Genomic DNA, 25,342 nt, shown 5'->3' on the forward strand with positions numbered 1-25,342 from the left:
TATGACTCAGAATATAAGGATACAAAACCACATAGTAAATAATTCCAAAAATATGTTCTGAGGTTACTTATTTCCTAGGTAAGTCTAAGGATGGAGGGAAAGATATGGAAAGATTTTTTTAATCTTTCAGTTTTGGAATGCAGTTTGTTAAATATTCTTCAGGGGCCGTACCTTCATACTGCATCTCCTCACTGAGCTAGAGGAATCTACATCTAAAGAAGAGCTCAAACATGTTCTGTGTCCCAGCCTAGTTCTCTCTGATTTTGCAGAGATAGGAATATGGAGTAGTCCCATGCTTTAAGAATCCCACCTCAATCTACCCTGTCTCAGGATCAGGGCAGCACAAGGAAGGCACAAAGGTCTCTAGTTCTCGTTTTCATTCTTCCTTATTCCACTGAAGAAAAAAATAAAGTTGAACAGAAGGGCCAAGACCTCCATTGACTCCAAAAGCTCTAAAACTTTAAAATCTGGAAACTGAAAAAGATGCATTTTCCCAAAGATGAACTGAGGTTGCAGCTCTGTTTTAGTAGAAAGGAAGCTGCCACAGAAGCTTCTACCTCATCTATGACAAGGATGTACAGCTCCAGTCTTCTCTAGCCCATAGAAGACTCCTTCTTCCTCTTTTCCCAGAGCAAAATCAATGGAATACATCTGTATCATTAAGACATCCTGTTTCCAGAGAAGAAATCTTCAAAGACAAATGCTTTTAGTTACTGAAGTTTTTCTGCCATGTCCTAGTTTATTCTGTGATGTTTCAGCTTATACTAAGGACCCAGTAATCGCGACTCCAAATAAATCTCTCTCCAACTTGGTTTTCTCTCAGCACAGGGCAAATCAAGTGGCTGCTCCTATATTTTGATCCTTTGAAATCACAACTCAGTCCATAGCTTTGGCTTTGAGAGAGGGATGCAGCTAATAGATGTCACACATCAACAGTTACAGTGGCATTTCCTTTACTGCAGTGATTCTAAAGAGCAGAAGTTGTTGTTGCACAGAGCTTAATTAATGAACAGACCGTATTAATGAACAATACTAGAAACTGAAGACTTCCAGAAACAACCCCATCTTCTCCAGTTTCACACTCTTGGATTATATTATCATTCTCTAACACAAATTGAGAGTCAAATGGATAAATGAAAGACAAGGAAAAAGGAGAGGGAGAGGAAGAGGAAAAGGAAAAGGAAAAGGAAAAGGAAAAGGAAAAGGAAAAGGAAAAGGAAAAGGAAAAGGAAAAGGAAAAGGAAAAGGAAAAGGAAAAGGAAAAGGAAAAGGAAAAGGAAAAGGAAAAGGAAAAGGAAAAGGAAAAGGAAAAGAAGGAACTAAGTAACAAAGTGCATGTAAAGAGTAGCAGGAATGAAGACATATCACTGAAACTGAAGAAAAATTAGGTTCTGCCATTACCCTAAATGGCAAAGTCTAGTGTGGGAAGAAGACAGTGGAGGGACATTATCAGAGCTGGAGATAGGTAGGAGTGCACTATTACATGCATCTGTCAGATAAACACCATTTCCTGCAGAGGCCTCCAGTTCTGCAGGCTAGTATCTTAGTTCAGCAATCAACTTGTAAGAAGAGAAACGATCTCTGAATCACCTAGATTTTCCCCTCAGTTCCTCCATTACAAGAAACAGACTCTTTCTGACTCAACTTAAACATGTGAGATGGGGTGAGAACACAGCATGAGCAATTAGAGCTACAGAACCTAAACTTTTATGGTCTGCATCTTTTCTACAGCAAACATAAGTTTTAAAGGCTCCAAGGGTAACTTAGCCTTTTCATTGAGGAAGAAAACGATTTTGTTGCCTGACATAATTCTTCACACAAGGCCAATCTAAATATACAGTTTTATTACCATCATTTACAGTTCTGAAAGAATAGGAGAGCGTACCTAACTGGAAAAGATTGATATCTCCCAGTTTCAGAGTTGGAACTGATGAAACTTAAAGGGAAAAAACTCAAACCAAACAAACTGCAACACAAAAAACCCCATCAAAACAAGAAACTCTGAGAAGAATCTCATGTGTTTTCCACCAGCTGCTGTATTTATTTACCCCCCATTGTCCTTTCTGCAATAGACAGGCCCTTAATGCAGGCACAGGAGACACAAATTGCAGATTACTCTTTGACCCCTGTAGACTTCAATCAATAGAATCACATGTGATCCGAAAATTAAATCCCTGAGGTTTTCATGCGTGTGAATGAGAGTGAAAATACCAGGACTATTGACAAGACTATAATCCTCTTGCACAACTGCATCACTTCAGCTGAAACAATATTAATATTGACATTTGACAATGGTTGCATGCATTGCTGAGAAGAGGAGTAAGACATGAGTTAAAATGAAGGAAATCTAATAATCAAATCACCGATAATGTAGCACCAAGTTTCATTCTGTTATAAGCTCTGTACATTATGCTTTGTTTTTCATGCTACTGGAATATTTTAGAGTGTTTTTCTTGCAACACTAAAGTGTAAAGGAATTTTAAATAACATGAAAGGGTACAAACCTAATCAAACAAAGTCTGTGCTGCAAGTCCACCCAATCATTCTCTTAGGGCAACACTAAGCATCAATCAAAGTTATGTTATTTGTTTATGACTTGCTGGATCCAGTTCTTGAAGGTATGTTGTTTCTGTGTTCCAAAGAGCTACTTTCATATGGAAAGAACTGCTTGTAGCATCAGCTAGGGTAGATTCACCTAAGGACAGATTTTACCTATGACTCTCAGTGTTCTGTATGGGAGTTTCAACTTCACTGGAGTGTGAAGACAAGAAAAGTTTCTTGGCTGTTCTATAGAGATCATTTCTAAAGGCCTTGTAAAAAACCAGCTTGTAACTGGAGCTTGATGTTGTTGAGAAAATGCAAAGTATCTTCTGCTGTTACTTAAATCATTATCATGATTAGAGATAAACTTCAATAGGAAGAGATCCACACTGTGGGTTGAAGCACTTAAATTAAGGGATAATGTTTTAATCTGTCTTCATCTTTCTCTGGCTGTTACTGACACCTCTGACAAGATCTGGGTTGATCTTTTCACTTCTTCATCAAACACAACTTAGTGGTACCTGGGTGAGAACAAATCCTAGGTCAGAAGACCATGTAACCTGGCCTGCAATACAGAGGGCTGGAATCAGGGAATAAGAAACAGGACTTTGGTATGATGAAAGCAATACACCTGTAACTTCTGTCATTTAGATTCAGCTCTGTGAAAAGGGCCCAGAACCATGAAAGATGAAATGATGTGATGACCAAGCAGATTCAGCCAACTGATTAGGCAATGCTTCATAGTTGTTTTTTTTTTTTTTTTTAAAACCCACTCTTAATTTTCCACATTAAAAATGAATTAACACATCACAGGAGCACATCCTCTAAAGCCCTAACATTAGTATGCATTTTAATAGCTAATTAAAAAACTTTAACCTCTTACAATTGCCAATAAATTCCAGACAGGACCTTCTCCTTGAGCTCCAAACCAAGATAGAGGAGAAAAGAAGGAAATGAAAATATGCCAGTATTGCATCTGTATATGAGAGGCAGAAGCACAGATTTTCATGTAACGTTTTATGAAGGACTCACTGTGGGAATCTGACATTAATTTCAGCCTAGCAGTCTTTCAGAGGAACTATTTATCTTTCTGTTTTTGATTTGTGGGTGTCACACTCATTTACCCTAACTTTGTATTTGATTATTATTTTCAGAAGCGTAAAGGGAGAAATTCAGAAATGCTCATCTTTCACAGCTCTCATTGTCTTTAGCTGCATTGCAACCAGACAGAGCATTCAGAAAAAGATTAGGAGGAAAAAAAAAAAAGCTATTTTTGCTTTCTATAACAGCATTCTGACAGATTTTATGATGTACTTGTGTGATGGTGACAGTTACTCATATTCCAAGAAGACCTGAAGATCTATATAGTTGTCCATCTGCATCAGCTTCCTGAAAGTTCGTCTGCAAACTCCATATGCATACATGTCAAATCCCAAGAGAAGAAAGCAAAGAATATGATGTTTACAGAGTTTACAGTGAGTTTATTTGGACGTTTATCACTAAGGCTCTGCAGTTATGGTAAAGTCTATTTTCCTCACGCAGAGGAACATAGAGCAAATGTCACACCAAAGGTTTTACAGCAGTTCCTACAATTTGACAGAACTGTTGCAGTTGGATTGCCTGAGTATTCACATCTTGAGAGGAACTTCCTGTGTTCTTTGTGGCTGTTTGTACTATCTAAACAGATTTTTAAAAAATCAATGTATTTAAGATCTATCCTCTTCTGTCATCATCTTACCAAAATTGGTCCATGAGTTCCAAGGTAAGCAGGGACACAGACATGCTGTGCTAACAAGCCTAGTTTCCTTAGTTGGAAAAGAGCTGATGCCATACCAAAGGCTGAGTACTGATGTGGCCTGGAGTTCTCACACGTGAACCTTGGCCTGAGACACCTGCATACATCCAGTGTGTGCAAGCCAACATCTACAGCAAAGAAAGGCTGATTTCATAAGAACAAGGGTTCTACACAGTCATGCAGAGAAGGCGTAGGACACAACACATAGGGAGGGAAAAGCACACAGACCTGGTAAAAGGCATCACTGAGCTGACACCATGTAGTTTTATATCGGGCTCAGACACCATGTTTCAGGTGGGAAAAGAAAGGGTTTGAATTTTCAAGCCAATTAGCCTTCCCCGCCTCTCCCTTGAACCCAGATAAACTTTATTTTCAAGAATGATTAAACAGAAAAAGGAGCCAGTATTAGAATCTGCTCATACCTTACATTGCAGAGAAAATTTAGTCTGTCAATCACTACTGTGGTACTTCACAAAATGATACTGTTGAGAGAGGAGAAGAAGGAGGACTTCAGATACTTTGGGCAAGAGTTTAGAGAGAAATCCTGAAGTCCTAGTTTGGATGTTTTCTTACTGTCTGGAGTCAGTGCTGAGCTTTCTGCAGCTCCTTCTGGTTCCCAAAAGGTAAAAGACTGGAGAAGGCATCAAACCTCCCACTAATTGGAGAACTCTGCTCCTTATGTCCTACTTCCAAACAGGCAGCACTAAAGATACAATCTCGAGGCAGGGTAGTGATGGGAAATGCAGGAAATTATGCCTGTACTGGAAAATCCAGAACCACTTGCCTTGATACACTCCCTATGGGGTTTCATTGTCACCAGAAACTAAAAACAAAACAAAACACCAAAAAAAGAACAAAAAACCCCAAACTGAAAACAAACCCAAAAAACCAAAAGCAAACAAAACCCCCAAACAAACAATCAAACAAAACCAAAAACCTCAGTTGATTTTTAGGGATCCCATTCAGGTTTGGGAGAGAGAGTAAAAATTAAATTTCCCTTCACAACACATTTCTGCAACTGTGGGGTTTTTTTTACAATGATCTAGAAAATTCAGCAATGCCCCACCCAGGGGGCATTCCAGGAGAACTGCTCTCTCCCCAGGGAGATGGCCTTCTTACATTTCACTAAGACTGTGAAGGAATTGATACTGCTAAGCATAAACACTTAAAATAAAGAAACAAAAAAGGCAGGTCCCTCTCTTGGTATTTGCTGCATCTCCACGAGGGGTCTCTGCAGACGCGGCTACGGCAGCAGGTGCTGAGCGGTGTGAGGTCCCGGCCAGGGCAGGGATGCGACGAGCGGGAGAGGAGAGGGGTGAGGGATGTGATGGGGTGGTAGATAGGTGGGTGATGCCACGGGTGGGTCATGCATTGCAGGAGTGATGTGATGGGTGGGTGGGTGATATGATGGGTGGCTTCACAGCTGCACCAGATTTCATGGCAAACTACAGAAGAAACCAGAAGCATATGGGTGTGCTGTACCCCCTCGTACACCACCCCACCCCTGTGACAGTGCCGTACAGGACCTGCACCCTCAGGACAGTGCTGAGCTCTAACCTTACCCACGAATAAGGTGACTTTTTGTGCTGGTACAGCTCATGCTCTGTGCTGCTCTGCAGGGCATTTCCTTGCCCAGGCTGGGCACATGCTGTGCCAACACCAGGACTTAAACACACACCCTCAGCCCCAGAGGCCAGCAACAACTGCAGAGCTGGGCATTCACTTGGAAATAACTGCACACAGCTGTGGTAGATAAAGTGTTTTTCTGCCCTTTTCCTCACTGCGTTTGTTTTCACTACAGACAGAATGGAAGTAGGAGCTTTCCAAGGCTTTTTAATTCTTTTGAATAGCCCTGGTGTTCCTGTTGGTCCCTTATTAATACTTCCTCCCAGCAGTACTTTGTCAACGCAAGAAACTAAGCTGCTTTTTTTGATGAGACAACCTAAATTGATCATTATTTTGAAGGATGCTTTACTTTTTCTTCCATTTGAAACTTCTAAGAATTCTAACAGTTAACACTGCAGGCATTGTGCTCACACTCTTCTTGTTTGCATGCTTGTGCATGTGCACTCACATTTACCTGTCAGAAAAATAGTCACTTTCTATAATGTAATTATGAAAAATAAAGAAAATACTATTCACTTTAATAAAGGACTTGTGGCTTCAGTATGAAGCTGGCATATAAGCAATATAGGCACTTAGGCTTCTCTTGCCTGACTAAATGTTTGCAATTAATTTCAGGTTATCTCATACCTTGAAAAACTACACTGAAATGTAAATCAGAGAAGCTTTCTCCATTATTTTCCTTTAAACATTACTGTGCTTAGAGAAAAAATGGAATCTTTCTCCTCATCTGAATCAGAGATCTCTGTACACTGAGAGAAGGAAAAAATATCTGTCCTGGATTCAAATATTCCCAAATGATGCCTAATCCTAGGCCTCAAACACAGCTGCTTTCTGTGATACAGAATGTTCTTTAATGTAAGTAAGCTTTCCTGACCACGGCGGGGGGAGCGGGGGGAGGAAGGCTCAGAGTTTAATGCTCTTATTTTCATGTTCGTGTTTTGATACAGAAAGCTTATCAGATAAAGGTAAAAGGCTATTTGAGACTTTCTTAATCCAATCAATATTACAGGTCTCCTTATCTCCTTAGTGAGCCACTGGTCTGGAAAAAGATCTTAAGGTGCAAGACTCCTCCCACCTGCTCTGCTAAAGTAAAAGGCATCCCAAACGCTGTCATAGCTGAACGTGAATGTTCAAGGTCTGAGACAGGTTCTGCTTCAGCAAACTCCAGTTTCCTTAGTTAGTCCCAATCAAGAGAGAGCATCCAGAGCCTCACAGAGAGAGAAAAAATAAGAAAAAAGGGGGAAAGAATCTCAAACCAAAAAACCTACAAAAAGTAATTTGAACAAGCACTTTCCTGCTTCACTGAATTTCTATCCTATAAAGCATTAACCAGTTATAATGTATACAGCCTTCTCCCTGAAGGCTATGGGAGCCTTTTGCAAGAATTTTATGCAAGACTCAGATGTTACAATGCTGAATTCTGTGTTTACAAAGCTTGACAACAATTTACTTCACATTTTACAATAAATTCTGTGTGTGTATGAGTATGAGCAGTCTGAGGTACATATTTTCCCATGTTGCCTTCTAATGGCTTTTTTCTTACAGGGCAGGAGGGGCACTGTATTCATACTGACTATGAAAAGGTCTCATTTCAAAGAGTGTAGACTTTTCACATCAAGCAAGGCATTTATCTTCTGCCTCATTATTTGAATATTTCATTCCAGGTATTATTTCTTGACTTTTGTAAGCAAAAAGAAGGTAAAACCATCTAGTGGAACCAAGACGTGGACATCAAGCCCTGAAAATATCCCAGGGTAAGTAAATAAAGGCAGACATGTCCCTATTATCTATTTCCATCAAATTTGGTGTGTTTCTTATGCACATCAAAATAGTCAGCACTCTGGTTTGGCTCTGCTTTGGTTGATGCGATTGCATCCCAACACTTATCCAGCACACTGCATGAGTGAGTAGGAGACACCTTTCTCAGGAGCCTAAAGGTACCTGCATGAGTCCATCAAACTAATTCCTTAAGGCAAGGAGTGGAAGTAGGGAAACTGTCACCAAGAGAAATCTGGCATGGGATGGGTATTTCATAGCACCACTAAAGATGTGGCGTGCAGTGAAATTTAGCCAAGTTGACTCAGCATAGCAAACAACTATCCAAGGTAACCTGTATTGTTCATGCTCTTTACTTCCAAGGATAAAAGCATATTTAATAACTCTGTTTAAAAGCACGATTTTGGAAACTTACAGCCGCTTCTGAGTAATGGATCTATATTAGACCCCTTCAGGGCCTTATGTAAAAAGCTGTTTTCTGGTTAATTTCCATTCTTTAAAGAAGGTTGAAGGAGGATTTGTAGAAAATGGCATCAGAAAGAAATTGTATAAACACATTTAAAACATGCAGCCCCGTAGATTCTGTGAGACAGGCACTGAAATGTTTTCCTGGTCCCAACTATACCTCACTGGGGAATTTTGGGCTCTTTTTCTTCCAGTTTGCAGGTGAGCACATGCCAGTGAACTAGTCCACATGGATTTTAGTTCTATCTATATAATCCAAGGGGATGAGAATTAGTAGTGACAGGGGCTAATTATGGTACTTGAACACAAGAATCTTAATTGAAATAAATCAATGTCAGCAATGATGGTAGGAAGAAAGAACTGATTGAAGAGACTTTAAATGGAAAAGGGGAGACAGAATTACCCCTTTAAAGTTTCCAGAAAGCCTGTGATTGGTTCAGAGCAGAATATTTTTTGCACAGGGGAAAAAACAAAACAAATCAAAGCAAAACAAAACTCACCCCAAAACCACCCCCACATGCAACTGCTCTGTTTTATGTCACTTAGAATTATTGCCACAAGCATTTTGCAAACTTGAAACTGAGATGGGTTGCAGTTGTTATGAATATCTGCCTCACAAATTCAAGAGAATATCTAAAACCTGAGAGAACTGGAATACAGAAGACAAAGACTAATTAAGAATATCCTGGGTTGTGTTGCAGCTCAGTTCTCCTTAAGCAGTGTTATCATGGTCATTTCAGCTTTCCTGGGTCTCTAATGTTCCAGGATTTAGAAACATCTCAGTAAAAAATTCTCTACAATCCTTTTTTTTTTTTTTTTCATCTGTACTGAGCCTAGTAGAACTGATAAAAATATTTCCGTTTTCTCTCATCAGAAATGAAATGTGGTCATAAGAACTGCTAATCTTAATTTCTACCCCACCTCATAAAAGTTTAGGTGGTAAAGTTCCTGGAACTGAATATTTTCCCAAGTTTAGTTCTTATTTTTGCTGCACCAAATGAGGTACAGTCTAGTTTCCAGTATTTTTGTTGTCCAGCTTTGTAACTCATCACTACACAGGTACAGTTTCTTGGATGAATACATCTACAAGGATTTACAATGTCTTCATGTGGACAGCAGTGGTAGAAAGTAAGTAGACACCATCATTTGTTGCCATGGAAGGGTCGGAGCTGGAGACCAGAGCAACTCAGGCACCAGAAGTTAATCATCATCAGCTATCTGTCCTCCCACCCTGGAAACGAGCTTATTCCTCAGAATTAGAAATGACCAAATCAAATTAGGAAAGATCAGCTGGCAACAAAATTTGTCTCTCCTGCTTAGACTCCATTTAATCTCAGTCCATGGTTTGCCTTGTTTTATTTCTTGTTCTACTCATTTTGTCTCCCTTCTTGTCTGTCTCTCTCTGAAGCAACACTTCATGTTAGTTACTCTGACAGTTTTATTGTCATATATCCTCCTTGTTTATTGACACATGGCTAGACAGCTATTAGAAATTAATTAGAGGATTAATTACAGCAAAGTCTGCTCCTGCACACAGCATTAAAGGCTACTGTCAGAGCTGGGCTTCATCTTTACCCACAACATTTGGATTAGCCACATGGTAGTGAGGTTTGATCACTGCTGAGGGTCAAACTTGAAGGTTGCCCTCAAGGCAAGGCATCAATGAACTTCACCACCAGACTCCTCAGCCTGGATTTCACCCTTCTACTTATGGTTAATGGGGTTGATGTGCAGAGTGTGACAAGGTCAGCTGGCCATGCAGGACTGAGATCTTGCCCAGCCTTGTCTCTATCTTCATTTTTTGTTTGTATTTTTCAAGATTATTTTGAAAAATTGTCCAAACACCAAAATAACAGCTAGAATCACCTGACATTCAGGATGTCTGTTTAGGAAGCAAATCCAGAACTGCATCACTACTGGTTTGTAAAGTTAAAAAAACCTGCTCCAGGAAACAACAAAAATGAACTTTATTCCCTTTTTTCCTCATCTTCCTCGACAGCACTGAATGTTCTTTTGGTGCAAAAACCCACATTTCTCCCATTAAACCCTCATCAGCCAGCATATAGCTTTTTAGAAAAACATGAATTAACAATATGCCAGCAGCTAGATTGAGGTTTTATTTTACATGACCCAAATTTGACCATGAACATTTTTCCCATATATATCTGCATAACATTTCTCCACAAAAATATCTCAGTTATCTTTCACTTTTAATACCACTTCTTGGAAATACAAAGGTCAACAATTAATAAGCTCATTAAAACTTACAAGCTGCTTTGATTAATATTCCTTGTCTAGTTCCTTGAGAAATGTACTGTATCTCCCAGGCTAATGAAGACAAGGCAGAGTTATTTACGTGTTTGTTAACAAAGCTGATTTGCATATAATTAACTGAAAAGAACCCTGTATTTACAATGCAAACTCTGCCAATCTCTTTTGCTAGGGTGTTTTGTGATAACAGACTAACTCCATGCCAAATTAGCAAAGCAAGTTATGTTCTTGAAAAACTAAATCAACTAAAAGGGATACAATTTTGGAGGCCATAACTAATACAAAGTAAATCACATATTAGAAAACAAACTGCCTTCTTTCAAATGCTGTTTATTTTGTCATGTGGGATTTTTTGTTGTATGCTCTCATTCTTTTAATCAGTTAGACTGGGTTTTAGACATTTAAACAAATAAAGACTCATATTGGATTGCTCTTTCCTATGACCTAATTATGGAAAAAATTACCACCATTTCAGCAAAGCCGTGCTTTTGAACAGATGTCTTCTATAAAACTACCTATTTTATACTTGTCATACGCCCTGAAGCTCTGAATATGAAATGTTATATAAAATAACTAGCAATTGCAGCCTTCAGGGTGATCAGACCTTAATTTAAAATATACTCAAATTCAGACAAAAATAAAGGCATTGGCCTTTAATCATTCATTTCCTATTTTGTAGACTTTTCAGCCCATGGGTCATCATGGTTTCTTCATTAAAAGGTTGTCAGATGTTGGGACAGGCTGCCTAGGGATGGGTCACCACCCTTGGAAGTACTTGGAAGTTTTGTAGATGTGGCATTTAAGAACGTGATTGGTGGTGGATTTGGCACTGCTGGGTTGGTGGTTGGGCTTGATGGTCTTGGAGATCCTTTCCAATCTGAACAATTCTGTGGTGCACAGGGACACTTGAGGGAGCAAAATCACCCAGTTCTTGACTTGACTATGCTACAGAATCCTGTATGACTGTGGTTTTGTCATTTTCCTAAGGCTAAGAGTAATAGATCTTAAAAAAATCAAGAGCTATAACTCTATTGAAACCTTATTTACATCACGTTGTATAAAAACTTCCAGTTATGGACTTACGTGAGATGGACAGAATCTACCCTCTGCAGGGAAAAAACAAATAGCAAACAAAGAAACAAACACCCCCAAGTCTTCAGTAACAACAAAAATAGTGCATCCACGATTGTTTTATCAGATCTGAAGAGAAAACAAACAAACAAACAAACAAACACAAACCAACCACAAAGAAGCTGGAAGGAACCAAAGCAGGGAGAGGGAGAAAGGTGGAAACAATATGATGTGTTTAGGGTCTTCCCCTCTGCTGCTCTCCTTCATTTCAGAGAGGTTGTTTTCTCAACAGTCTCCATAGCTGAGACATTCTACATGGCCCTTTGCTACTGCTGGCAGCCTGCTGGTGCATGACTGAGAACTGACCTGTTTGCAAAGGAAGAAGAGACCAACAAAGTGCAAAAAAGCAATAGCTGGGGCAGCTGTCATGGTCTCTCTTTTACTGGTCTAAATCATACCCAATTACCCAATGCAGTTAATGGAGAAAGGCAAACTTTCCAACAAAAAGTCTGATTACATCCACGTGAATAGGTTCCACACCAAATTAAACAGTTTCAAGTAAAAAAAAATAAAATAAAAATAGTAGCACTAGTTTGGATTTTGAAATGCCACTGGGAAGTTGAAAGTTTCCTAGGCTAAGAGGTCTGCTCTGAAATAGGATATGCTATACAATCATTTATTATTGTTTCGTTTTAAGTGTATTGCAGCTGAAACACTGTTAGTCATCATTATAAACTAATGTGTGAGAAAGTACCTCGGTGACTAGTCCTACTGAGTACAAAACTTAGTGGTGTAGGAGGGACAGATCAGTATAAGAAGCAGTTTTCAATTGCAAAAACAATTAGCAGACAGAGCGTGAATTATTCAGTGCTGCTAAACATAAAACGACTGGAAAGAACCTGAGAGAGGGACTAGAGAATGGTATTAAAGGATGATTCACCTTTTTTTCCTAACCTAGATCATTCTTATTTTCCCTCCTGCAACATTTGTAAAACTTTATCATCTCATAAATATTGTTAAAAGAAAAAAAAAGGAGATGGCACTAAAGAAAGTATTTCTCCCACTACTACTGGATAATTCAAGTCACACACAGATGAATGGACATACATGAGTTTTATGCCAACTCTCATTTTGCTGCTTCATTATTAATAGTAGGATACTTACTCTAATCACAGTTGCTACTCTCTAGACAGAGTCTACAAAATACAATAAATATGAATCAAGTCATTTGCAAAAATTGACTGCTGGAGAAGGACATATAATCCTAGAAAAAAAATGTAACACATAGACCAAGTGAGACTGATCTCAACATCTCAAGTCTCAGAGAGCAAGATTGCTGTCACTAAGCTTGTTCTAGGTAAAACTGATAAACACCCATTTTCTAGAATTCTTCTGCATGCACAGTTTATTTAGAAGCTAACTTAAATATGGGAAAATTTGTGCCACCTTAGAAAACTGCAGCAGTTAATTCAATGCTACAAGGACAGAGCTGTGGAAGGGGACTCACGTAAAAGGATCAGGTCCCAAGAATCTCTCTCACAACCTCCTTTACATCAGCCTGAAACATTGATGTGATGTTTACTGGTGTGGGTAGGCATTCAACAGTAAATCTAATTAAATTGAGGAACAAAAGGACCCTGGAGTGTGTGGAACCATGAATGGAGCCTGCCTTTTAGGCCATTCGCTCTGAATGATTGTGTGTTCCCAAGGCTTTCAGAGAGTTTCTCTTTGGAAACAACTAAAGAGTGAAAAAGGGACTTTTCTTCCTACTGCAAGGTGAGGGAGTAGATAATGTATCTCATTAATTACATGGAAATCATCACCACAGCACACAAAGCCAAAGAAGAGGCCAAACCGACTTTTTTTTATTATTATTATTGTTCAGTCACAGTGACAGAAAAATAAGTAGTAAATCAGAATCAGAGTGCACTTGATGGTTTTATTTTGCAACTCATCTCGCTATTGTGACAGCCTGACACTAATTAGCACTCAATGCACAGGGGATGGATTGCTGTGGCCAATGGATCTCATTAACCGCTGTGAAATTTTCATGCCAAGACCAAGCACGACAAAGAACAGAGACCTCAGCAAATCTCCTGTCAGCAGCTGTAAGCATCACCACAGAGCCATGGGTCCATAGACCAAAGGGTACAAAGAGGGCCCACATAGCCAGCTGCCTATAATTTTATGGATTTATTAACTTGTTTTCTTGTGAAGGCAAAGAACTGAGAAAATCACAGTGTCTAGATTTTCTCACCACTGTTTGAGCTGAGCCAGCCCATGCGGAGGGAAACTGAGGGTGCCCCAAAGCCTGTGGAACTGCTTTCATGAAGCCATGAAGCCATGTATGAGCAGATGTGCCGTTCCAGGGGTGAGCCAGTTTGTGATCACTTTGGGGACAAGGATGGAAAGACACACTGTGGGCTTCCTCCTTTGATCAGCTGCCAATGTGCATTAAGCTTATAAGAAATTGATTCTTTGAGACTTGTCAAGCATGTTTGGAACTGCCCCACAGCTTGATTAATATAAAATGAAGGGCAGGAGGGAAGAAGAGTCAAGAGAAATATCAAAACAATCATAGCCACAAGCACTGAGTGACTGCCTGATCCTCTTTTAGGAAATGGGGCTCTCAGTGTGCTCTCTCTTCAGCTGCACCCATTGCCTGTCCCCTTATGCCCCCACAGGCACTAGCAGGATGGTCCTAGGCACACCACTGAAAGCAGAGGACTCCATTTCATGGAAAAAACCCTAAAAGTCAAGTGGATCACTTCAATGGCAGAGACTCCTTTGATCCTGACCCTTTTTTTGTCAATTGCGACCCAGCAGTCACAAAGTTTCCCCCAACAGGCTGTGCTTTATCTAAACCAAAATAGGAAAAGAGCCAACAGCTTAGGCTCCCAGGTGATCCCATATGAATGGTGGGACTTTCCTCACCTCGAATCATTCTCCCTTTTGGATGCAGGCACAGTGAGGAGCTGCACCACAGTCATTTAGGTGACACTTGCAGACCATGACAGACCTCCTCCAGCCCCTTGCTATGGCAGGGGTGTCCCAGCCCAGGGACTACATGCTTGGCAATACACCAGCCTCCTTCTCCTACATCTCTTCTCAAAAGTGTAAAGCAAACTCTGCTTAAAAACACATTTTAGGGAGAAGGAAGAAGAGTCAGCATACTTTGTTACACCTCACTGTGAGCTTGTGTAGAGGCTGACAGGTCCTTTGGATTATGGTAGTTCACAGGAGGTAAAAACTCAATTAAACAATAAAACACCAGGACTATGAGTGAATCCATTTTCTTAACACCCCTTCAAGGAATTAGCCTAAATGTTTGTGCTGAGTGTATAATTAATGTTTTCTTTTTTTAAAGGGTGACTTTTGAACTGAAAATAGGAGTAAACCTTTTTCTTAAAAGAGAATCATTTCATGTAGAAAAATCTGTATACAAAAGGGTTGCTTTTAACTAAGCAGGTATTTTTCTTTTCTTTCTGTTTGCAATTTAAAAAAATAATAACAGAACAGAATAAGACATCCAAGTAGCCTAAGTGATTTAATGGGTTTTGGATTTCCCTTTTCCCAAAGACATGAGTCCAGATACAGCATTTAGGCTGCAGGCAGTGAGGTCATTAGTACCTTTTCATTTTTTATTTCTGAAATGAAAATCAAGTGTGCTTATTCATATTCCCTTTCAGAGATTGCCTAGGTTATTTTAACCAACAAGCTAGAGAAATGTCTTCTTATGTTTATGGTACAGCAGTCAAGAAGTTAGAGGTCTGCCATCTACCCACAACCTTCCAGGCTCAGCTGAATACTTTATCAAACAGAAGACAGTTTCTGGCACACAGAATTGGAGTATCTTGGACCATGATGTTTCTGGTCAGGCCTGTGTACGTAACTTATTTATTTATGGCATTTTTAATAGATGGAACATCAATATTTGATGATGTCGTATGAATGATTAAAAATCAAGAAAATCAAGGACATGAAATACAAACATCTACTTTTAAGTGACGATGGGGTTGTGATATCCATAAATAAATCATTTGGTGGCCACTTCCAGCTTTCTGAGATTGAATTAAATGAACAGGCACTTCAGTAGATTTACAGCATGTTTACAGCCATGTCTGTAGGAGCAGAATCTGACCAAGGGATTTCAAAGTGGAGTCTAATGAAGTTATCCCAGAGCAGTGTGTGAGTTTTTAGCTCCTTAGAAAATGTATTATTTAAATAAAAATATATAAAATCTTTGGTTAGAAAGGGACAAGCAAATTAAATTTAGATAGATGTAGCTCTACTTTTGCTTTTTGGCTTCTTTATAATAAACAACAAAGGCCTAGTTTTACCTCAAAGAAATTTGCTCTAAAACCAAACAAAAATAAGGTTTTAAAACATGTGAAATGGTATACCTGAAAATAATTTTCTGCAGCTGAAGACTCTTTCACAGTTTATGCTCTCATAATTTAATTGACAGGTAATATTCATTAGATTTGCTGTTATTGTTTGGCTGTAGTTTTGTTAAACAAAAAATGTTAGTTAGACAGTGGGAAACACTCATTTCTTTTCAGCAGCAAACTGAGATGAAAGCCACAATAGCTATTATCTTACTTGTATATGTTAATAGCCTGCAAGGCTTTTTTGCCTAGAATGACAAAACAGAAAATGTGGAGGTAACCCTAATATTACAGTTTCACAGGTGTGGACTGATTCACAGAGAATGAAATTAAATAAGTCTAATAGTAAGCAAGTAAGTACAATGACTGAATATAATTCTAATGCATCCTCTATCTCTAGCAATAAGAAAATTCCTTTGTTCCATCACAGTTTGAAGAGTATGAAACTCTCTAAAAACCCACTTTCTTTTCTTTGTGGATAACTGGACACCTAGGAGGTAAAAGTGTGAGAACATAGAGACAGGAGACAGAGAACTAGGTTTTAGGGCAGTGGAAGTTAAAACTTAAAGGATATTTATTTCAAAGCCACCAAACTATTAATGGCAACTCAGGAGAGACTGCAGTCACCTCTAATGGAAGATATCATGAACCAAAATTCAGATTTTGCCTGATGTGTTTTGAATCAGCACATTCATATTAACAAATAGTGCATATCTTTTTTAAACCCCAAATTAACTTTTTGCAAATGTGTTTGTGTGTGCTTGTGTATGTTTTTAGGTTAGGAAACAAAACTAATATATTAGTACAAGTAGATATGTACGTATGTGAAAGACAATGAAATTTACTATTGTCATTTACCTGTTTCTCAGCAATAAGCAGATGTCCTCTCTTTATTGCTTTGTTTTGCTTTGTCACTAGCTTGTGAATATATTTCTGAACAGTACCTTGGATGTCTCTGACTTTTCCAGACACTGAAAGTCGTTTATGAACTATTTGTTTCTGCAGTGAATTTATTTGATTCCCTCACGTTTTGTCTGTGTACGTGCCAGTAGGATGTTGCAGTTGTGCCACTGTTGTGAATGTGATAGTTTGGAACTCTAAACACCACTATAAGGTTGAATAGATTGTTGTTTCCCAGCAGATAATATAGGGGATAAGTTAGGAAAAGTGACCAAGAACTGACAATGAGTTAATAGGTCAACCATAAGAGAGCTGAGGTCTCTTGACTCCCACATCACTGCCAAAAGCTTTCCAACAGCACTGTGCACTTCAGTACCACAACAAAGTGCAAATTGTCTTTTGCCTTCATAACTGAAGTGTTAGACCTTAAATGAAGGGACATGGAGCTTGCATAACTAGCAACATCTCTTTTATCCCATCTATAGATTGCACATTCCAAAAGATAGACAGCTACAGGATCATTGTTCTTATGTGCAGTATCACCCTCAGTGAGGGATGGGCGCCCCACATGACAGATCCAGCATGTACCCTGACATGAAGATGTCCACTGACACACAGATTTCTATTAAGAACATGAAGCACCTGAAGAAGCCTTCTGGCAATATTGCAGGAGTGACAGCAATTAACCAGAATCCGTCTGACATAGGGCTATCTTAAGGAACTGCAATTTTAATTAAAAGCTGGAGCAGTTCATAGGTTTGCACAATACTCTCCTATCTGCTTCCTCTCTATGGTGATTGCAAATTGCAGCTACCCCTTCTCTCTATTTTAATTAAATGTTGTTAACCTGACATAATCATCTCCCCTTAATTTTTTATTTTCTTAAAAAAAACCCCAAGTTATTAAAGAAATAGAACTCAAGTGCTATTTAGTATTTGCCAGATTCATTGGTGGTTAAATACAATAATGCTCATTAGATGTCTCAGGGTTAACTTGATTAATTAATTTGCCTCCATTAGAAAATTTCCTTCCATGCTGACAAAAGATCACAGCAGAAAGGTTCTCTGTGTATTGTCAGTGTGTCAAATACACGTGTAGATGGTTTCATCTAAGCCATGGCAGTGGCTGGATGAACGTCCTGTTCTGGGGACTGTAGCTCTCTGGCATTGCTTTCCATTTTGTAGAGTTGCTGTGGATTACACAGCTTCACTAATAGCAATGTTGGAGAGCTAAAGGTCTGCAACAGAAGATTTTTCCTCTTCGTTCACCCTCTGTCTTTCCCAGGGCATGTCCAGAAGGGGAATTTCCCCAGAACTATGGCTTTATCAGAGTTTAACTCACACTTTTGCTGAACCTGATGTCTCTACTAAAAAGAGCTTTTCCTTTGGAGAGTAACATCTCCCGCTAACTGACACAGCCTATTCTTTACAAAACAAAACAGATTTTGTCTGATAAATACAATGCCAAATTTTGGGACAGACCCTAAGGCTACAAAGAGGAAAGGGTAGCCCTCATCAATCACAGCAAGGATCCATTCAGACTGTTCTCCAGACTCTGACCCTGGACAGAAATCTGGATAAGAGCGAAAGAGCAAGATGCATGTACAGAGTCCTTTGCCAAAACAGTCTCCAGTCTCCAGCAACAGGAGGGCTGGAGTCTTCTTGAGACAGACACAGTCTATATGTAGGGAACATTTCAGAAAGCCTCATTGTGCTCAAGGATGCTGGGCAGAAAGGGGAGTTGTCAGCAATGTTTTGACTCTGTCTTTTTTGCTACACTGTGAAACTGAGACTTTAATGATTCAAATTCAAATAGTACCCCATTTTGACACTGCTGAACTTCAAGCATATATTTTGGGAGGTGAGTTAGGAAACAAGATTCAAGTAAAAGGGGTGAGAGAGGCAGAAACTTCTCCAGAATGTCATAAAAAGAATTTAAACTATGACTTAAACTGAAAGATCCCTTCTATTTTTCCAAATAAATTTAACCATCAGTGAGAGTGGCAGGTTTGATATTGGCTCAAGGAGGAGCCATTCCTTCTTGCAAGAGCCATAGGTATTTGTCCCTCTGTTTCAAGCTTTCCTAAGCTCTTGCTTTCACATAAACTTGACTGGTCCACCCAACTGGTATCCTACCTCCAGCCATGGCCAACAGCAGCTATTGTGAGCTGTCTCATTTAATTTCTATCACGAGAGTCAGTCACAGCATCCAGCTTGACTGAGAAGCTATTTATGAACCTCCTAGGGCTTGTCTCATTGAAACCATTACCAGGCTGCTGTTTAGTATACTTGTGAAATAGGACCTATGAATGACGTACTTTTCTAATGCAAACTTCTCCCTTTAATTTCAAACTCATTTTCCTAAAGTTTCTCTGGTGCTGTGTGGCATCCTGCCAACATTCATTCCTTTGCCTTTTTGTCACACACCAATGGGATTAATGTTAGGTTTGGTTGGTTTTTTTTAAAGAGGTTAGTTACAGACTGCTTCTAAGGTTAGGCACATTCAGTCATTTGCCCAGAAGCGAGCCAATTTTTGTATCTATATCTTTAAAATCTCTGTTGTTTTTTATTCCCCCTCCTTTACTTCCAGATCTTTTCCTCTGTGGATTTGTGTAAATCACTCCCCAGGGCCAGGAATACCATCTTAGGCTGGCTTGATTTGATCGATCTATTTTAGACCTCAGAGCACCATCATGGTGAAGCAATATTTTCTGCAGTAAGTTAATAGAAAAATGGAAGTCACTAATAATAAGAGAGAGGAGGCTTTTATTTTTGAAACAGCCCTTTACCTATGTAGAAGACCCAGGGCTGAATTACTCTTCCTGCCTAGTTAGTAAATCCAGCTTGACTGCATCTACCAAGGTTGGACGTTTTGTAGATGAAGGTAGGACTTAGCCAGGCAAACTCACCTTGCATTTTCATATTTCCTGCTGTGGCTGACACTCTATACTTACAGCTCCTACATCCCTTGGAGGGTGCAGAAAGCTATGTAAGTGTTCATTATTGTCAATACCCACTTCACAGCCCTATACCACATGCCTTTAGCAGCATATGGTCCCCCATACAGCAAGTTAAGCACATCTTAACATTAGGCTTCCTAAGTGATTTTTCCAAATAGAGATAGCTGTTAAAACTGACTGATACTTTTACCTAAAATGTTTTTTTTTAGTGTAGACATGGGTAAGACCTTCTCTGTTCAGCTGCTTTAATGTTTTAAGTTGAAAGTTAAGGCTGGGAATCTACCTCAACCAATTTTTTTGAGGTAATGAGTCTAGAAAAGTGATTAATTTGATTGAAAAAAGAACATGAAAAAATGCCTCCTCCTTCACAGGCACATGCACATACACATAATTGCTCACTCTTTTCTATTTAAAAAATAAAATACAGCAATTCTGCCAGCCACTTCAGCAGGAAACTAGTATTGCTAATTTCTGGAATAGTCACTTGGATTTTTGCCTAGTTATCCTATTTCCTGCCCAGAGGAGCTAGGGATTCCCTTGGAATAGATGGAGGATGATTTTTTTTTATGGCTAAGCCAGTCATCCTCTTGGAGTGCTTTCCTGTTGAATAGAATTTCTCGGAGCTCAGCCATGGGCAGCAAATGCAAATTTCAGGTAGGCAAATTGCATCCAGCTCTGAATACAAGAACACTCAAAATTGGAATATTCCTTTATTTTAAAAAGGAAATTATGAACAGTTTCCCCATACCTCACATGCAAAAAACTGGAGGTTACAATGTCTCTTATGTCTCAATGTCTCTGTCCATGTCTCCAGAAATGTGACATGGGAAGAAGCATCTTATAACTTTAACTGGCTCCAACATTAAATACGAAGAAAAACCCCTGCCTTCTCATTGGTCTGAAAAGAGAGAAATGACACCATGTGCAACCTTCAACCAGTGGCTCCCGATTCACAGCCAAGCACTTCAACTTTTCATAAAGGGTTTATTCTGTATATACTTGCACAAGCAAGCTTGTATATCCACACACAAGCACACAAACACACAGAGCAAAATCTGCCTGAGGAAATAACCAACCTTCTTCATCAAGAAGCAAGATTAAAAACCACAATGTCCAATTAAGGGAAGAGCCATTTTTCTCTTTATCTCAATCCCTGATCTACTTAAATTTTAATCATCTCAGATGCGAGCTGCAGCAAAGGTCTGGTTTCACTGAAGGTGTATGATTTTTATTTTGACACACATCAGTGTCTCAGGGAGAGAATAGACACTGAATTTCTTGGCAGCGAGTTCATTAACTGAAGGCTGTGTATTATTAGCCTTCCACCAGCTCCTCTCCGCTCTGTTTCACTGGGCTCCACGTACCAAAGTTGTTCCTTTTTTTATTGCGCTTTTTCAAAACCTCTCAAATTCAAATCTATTTGGTGATCACATGCAGTTTGCATGTGATTGAGTGGGTCAGGCTTTCAGTAGACTGAAAAAAAAAAGAGGGTCACATCATCTGGGGACTTAACAAATAAAAATAACAGGGAAAATCTGTGGCAAACAATATTAATAATTCACCTGTCCATCACTGCAGCTCACAATTGGAAGAAGATCCTCTCTCCTCTTGATAGATAGGCAGGAGGAAAAGCCCTGTCTCAAATGATTAAAGGAGGCAGTATATAACAAGCTTTCCCCATGCTGAGAGTGCCAAGAAAGAGGCTGGTCAATGATATTTAAACACACATTATCCTTCCATCTTCCTGTCATTTTGCTCTGCAAGCTGTTCAGATTTGTCTGTGCCAGTAAGGCGGCTGTGAAAAGCAGCTGAGCAAACAAAGACAAAAATCAGTCTGAGAACATGATTTGGATTTCAAAATCTGTCCCTGGATTTTTCTTCCCTATTTCCTCTCTTCTTTTTCCTTCATCTCCTCTCTTTCTGACCCAACATCCCATTAACTTTTAAATACACCAACACCCAAGCAGAAGACAAGCAATGCAGGCAAATGGAGAACACGTTGCTTTGTGTAAGAAACCAGAGATTTTTAACATGAGAAGGAAAACATAGTCTCAAACTTTTTTATCTCCTCTCAAGGTGTTGCTTGAAGCACTGTTGGGATTTTTTATGTCTCTCTGTATGCCCTTCTTGCTTAACTCCTTCCCCAGCAGGACCAGCCTGTTGAGTCTTTCAGAGCCAAGGCACAGAAAACATTTGGCTACTCCAATTGCCCGGTACTCTGGGACCAATGACTCCAGCTGTAAACAACACATCTCAGATGTGAAGATAAAGTTCCCTTGTGTTCTCATTAGATGTTGTTTCCTGCTCAGCAGAAAGGACAATCAGACCAGTGGCTACCACAGTGACGCACAACCTGTGTCCCTGAAGGGACCTGTCCCAGCCCTGCTCTCACCAGACCTGCAGAAGGACTATCAGAGGAGTAGTTTTCTCTCAGAAGAGATGGGGAGGGGATGAATCAGGAGGCAGAGGCCTTAGCTAAACAGGACAAACTTATACGAGCCTGGAATAATGCTGAGACTTTATTTGCAATGTGAGTAATCAAAAGGGCACTTGAAAACAACATGTAATATATTAGAAATGGCTAAACTGATTCTCCTTCAACTTGGATGTAAACTGAGATCCACAGAAGGTAAAGGAGGTATTTATTCAGCTTTCTTCTATAATAGATTTTATTTTAAACTTGAACATCAGGTTGACTATGGAACAAAGGGTAGACTTTACCCACCTGGATGGAAAAGCAGCCCTGACTGTCAACAGAATAGATCTGCATGACTCAGTACAGTTATCATGGAGTTTTGCTAATTTTCTAATTCCTAACATTTATGATTCTGGACCAGATACTTCAGGTCTTAAAAAGGAACAGTGTCTCCCTGTCCCCAGGATTAAATGGCAGGAGAGACCACACTTGGAAAAAAATTTAGTAATCATGGTAGATTTTTTTTTTTTATTCTACGCTTTTGTAGATTTCAAAAGTATTACCAATAGATTTGGTGGCTCATGACATTTTTAATATGCTCCAAAGCTCAGGCATATGTGAGTTAAATCATATTTATTTCATCACAAGGAGATAGAGACGTAATTTTGTTTGTAGATGAAAAGGCCTCTGAAAGAACAGAAATGATAATAGACTTTTTGAACCTCAAAGATGCCATGCTATTGGAAAGCAACTGCATGTGTATAAATCCATCCTTAATCAAAAAAGTGCTTATGATTCCCTTGATTTGCAGGGAAGTATGTACTTAAAAACTTCTCTAAGGTGAAATAAAAGTGAATGAGGCAAAGTCAAAGCTTCCTTCTAAGACTTCTTTCAGGACTCCTTTTCCTATATGTTTGTATGGAGGCTCTTGACATTTGTAACATCTGCCAACCATATCAGCTGCAGTTTAGAATAGATTAGTAATAAGATACCTTAGTAATAGCAACCAGCAGCACAAATTAGATCTGCGAGAATAAAATGATCTTTCGATTTCACAGTCAGACTGAATGCATTGGTTTGGAAAAAATCAATTCTTTTGGAAGAAGATTCAAAATTCTGGAGTTCAGGAAGTTGCACTGTTTAATGTGAATGCTCTGGTCAGAAGAAAAGAAAATTCATTCAGCTGTCCTCAAAATAAATCCAGGAAAGGAAGAAAAAATTACCTGTGTGTATTGAATTACCAGAAAAATGAGATTTCTACTACATGAAGTACATTTTATTTTATTAATAGCCAGGTTTAATTCTCTTTAAAATCAGTGATTAGGGAGTGTCTTATTAGTTGAGCTTTGTGTTTAAACTACACTGTAGCCATTAAGCTGTCTCTTTATTTTACATTTCAAAGATTTAAATAAGATACACAAACACAATCTATGTTATTTACTTTAATGGAGTAGCTTAATTGCTCCCCAAGCTTTTCTATACACATTATAAATAATTGCAAGACACAAATAGAGAGCAAAAGGAGCAGCCTCACAGATGACACCATAACCTTCCAGTGACTCACACTGCCACTCCTCTGCATCGAGCACTTAATGGCATACATTAAATACATAGTGACTCAGAAATAAAAATGTTTAAGTCCAGAGCAAGGTAAAGATTTATTTTCAAAAGGAAGAAAAAGATGGTCACCCCAATCACGCAGTTGAGACCAAAAAGCTGTAGAATGGAACACCTATTAGTCACAGTTTTATTGTTGTTACTCCCAACCCATGGATCTGGCAAGAAATCTGTAGCACATAATCATTCTTGAATGTATCAGGAAAGATGATACAGACCACAGCTAGATGTAAGTGTATGGTGATGGGAAATGCATCCCATTACTCACTACCATGTAGAAATAGGTCTCTCCTGCTGGAGCTGAGGAGAGTATGCTCATTGCAGGCTTTCAAGGAAAATTTGTAGCAAGTGAATGTTCACTGTGCAGTAGAGAGAAGATGGAGGGTTTCACATGTTACTGCTCATTTTGGAACCATCGTGTCCCAGAACCCAAGCACAAATATCACTTTGTTACTGTGCAAGGAGATGCCCCTCTGAGGTCAGGCCTTTCAAGCATTTGATGTTAATGCCTTTGGCCTAAACTTCTCATGAGTTCCCTCAGACCTCCCCTTGCTTTGTTGCTCTAAGGAAATGGCACACAGATCCATGTTGAGGTCTAAAACTGATGATAAATGCTAGCTTTTCATAAATGTTAGGCTTGATCTTATTGAACAAGCTTTATTACTCAGGGGGAAGTTAAGACAATTTTTTTCCTGCACAAGCTGAGTAGAGGTACTTAGAAGAGGAAAAAACCCACAACATTTTCCTTAAAGGAATCATCCTGTTGCAAAAAAAACAAAAGCTTTGCAAAATCAGCTGGATTTTTCCAGAACTGCATTTGGATATCTTTGTGTGTGTGTGTGTTTGCGTGTGTATGTGTGTGTGTGTCGGGGAGGAAAGTCTAACAATCTCAAGGTGTCCTGCTTCAGCAGTTTTGACATTAAATAATTTGATTGCTCTATCAAAAAAGCATTCTGCTGAATTCAATTTTCATCATTATATTTTTACTTTGTATGATTAAAAAGGAGAAGGGAAGGTAGAAGCAGGTCAGTGAAGCTTATTTGGATATATAGTATGGAGTTTCTGATGGAGGTTTTTTTTCAATTTTATTTCATAAAGAATTTTTTAAAATTCGTTTTAATCAACTAAGCATAACAAAATGGCAAATATGGAAACCTCAACACTGTCAGAAAAACAGTGAGCTCACCTAAGAGCTGCAGAGTCTCGCGAATTTTAACAATTTTTATCATGTTTGTATCTGACAGCCTGACTGACACTGAGGTTTGGTGGGACTCTGGGTCGATTTAGTTCCCTGGCTGTGCTCTGTTTACAGGAACTGGGACTTTTTAGTCCTTGCAGCTGGCTGAAGGAGCTGATCAGGAAGCCTCTGAGCCAAGGAAAAGATCTCTTATAATATTAGAGAGCTTTTGAGTCAGATCCTATTATCATATATTACTGGGATGGGAGTCAGAAAATGTAGATAGGCAGATGAAAAGGCAGATCACTAGAACTGCTTCAATACCCTTTTGAAATAACTA

Source organism: Myiozetetes cayanensis, unplaced genomic scaffold (assembly GCF_022539395.1).
Source record: "Myiozetetes cayanensis isolate MyiCay16 unplaced genomic scaffold, myiCay2020 scf10, whole genome shotgun sequence".
NCBI classification, from domain to species: domain Eukaryota; kingdom Metazoa; phylum Chordata; class Aves; order Passeriformes; family Tyrannidae; genus Myiozetetes; species Myiozetetes cayanensis.